Source organism: Austrofundulus limnaeus, unplaced genomic scaffold (genome assembly GCF_001266775.1).
Source record: "Austrofundulus limnaeus strain Quisiro unplaced genomic scaffold, Austrofundulus_limnaeus-1.0 Scaffold1098, whole genome shotgun sequence".
Taxonomy (NCBI): Eukaryota; Metazoa; Chordata; class Actinopteri; order Cyprinodontiformes; family Rivulidae; genus Austrofundulus; species Austrofundulus limnaeus.
In genome coordinates this window covers 60,167-61,679 of record NW_013953500.1, presented here as the reverse complement: position 1 = coordinate 61,679, position 1,513 = coordinate 60,167, and the positions used below count along the sequence as shown (strand labels likewise).

Here is a 1,513-nt window from a genome sequence, read left to right as displayed (position 1 = left end):
ACTGTATACTCACAGGCCTTAACTGTGGTTTAAAATCATTTAAAAATATAAATATCATCTATGGCAGCACAGTGGCTCAGTTAGTAGAGCTGTTGACTCCCAGCAAGTTTTTTTTCACTTGCACTATGGTAGAATAAAATTCTACATATCTCATTCTAAATATATTAAAATGTACAATATTTACAATAATTTTAGCTTCTAATATAGATTTTATTGATCATTTCCCACTTATAGTTTTCATTTTAGTGCAATAAAATATWTTTAAAGCCAGACATAAAACATACTGACTCAACATTTGCAAACCTACAGCACACAGTAGGTTCTCCTCCTGACCATGAGGGACATCACTGAACACAAGTTCAACATAACTGAATGAATCAATGAATGAAGTGATTCAGTTCAGCTTGTTCACTCAGTTTGTTTACGGTATTTRAACGAATCACTCGTGAACAACACAGTAGTATTAGCCTCCTGGGTAAGTTGTGCCAGCAACTGAGTCTTTTCGTTTTTATTTATTTATTTTTTGCAGGCAAGAGAATAAGTAAAGTTAGATTAGATAATAGAAAAAAATAAATCAGACTCTTCATGGAAGAACAGCTGTAAAACATCTAATAAAGCCTGTTTCAATGCAGAAAGCCCAGATATCAAAGCATCTAATATTGACTTTTGGTCTTGCCCTTCGTGTACAAAGATTTCTCCAGATTCTCAAAAGTTTTTGTTGACTAAAAAATTATAAGACAAAAATAATAGGAGATTTCAAAGTTTTCCCAATTTTATATTGAGGAACATTCATTTGAATTTGTTCCACTATTTTAGACTCATTTTAAAACCCAGTTCTCTTAATGACCTGTTGCCAGTTAACCTCATTTGTAAGCTGTTTYTGATCCATAACATTTTTACAGCCTTTTGCTTTCCCAATCCCAACTTTATTATAAAATTCAGAATTAACTTACTTTTTAAAACATATATTTTTTTCTTTGTTTCAGCAGTTAAGTTTAATATAATCTAGTGTGAATAAAACATGAAKTTACAGTGGTGGGATGTAACTATGTACAAGTACTTTGTTGCTGTACTTAAGTAYATTTTTCATGTATCTGTACTGTACTGTGGAGGGACTGTGGTGGAGTGGTTAGGGGAGTCGTCCTGAACCGGAAGATCACCGGTTCGATCCCCGTCCAGTCGACTCAGTCGTTGTGTCCTTGGGCAAGACATCTTACCCACATTGCCTACTGATGGTGGTCAGATGGTGGTGCCTGTGTATGGCAGCCTCGCTTCTGTCAGTGTGACCCAGGGCAGCTGTGGCTACAATTGTAGTTTGCCATCATCAGTGTGTGCATGGGTGAATGTCTACAGTGTAAAGCGCTTTGAGTGTCCTGGATGGATAGAAAGGCGCTATATACAGGTGCTGGTCATAAAATTTGAATATCATGAAAAAGTAGATTTATTTCAGTAATTCCATTTAAAAAGTGAAACTTGTATATTATATTCATACATTACATACAAACTCATATAT

At 34.9% G+C, this 1,513-nt stretch overlaps 1 protein-coding gene across 1 annotated transcript in view; it reads right to left on the bottom strand.

Annotated features, from left to right (window-relative positions):
• Nucleotides 1–1,513, bottom strand: part of ydjc (YdjC chitooligosaccharide deacetylase homolog) — a gene marked incomplete at its 5' end in the record, with an annotated part of 20,587 nt that overhangs the window by 17,116 nt on the left and 1,958 nt on the right.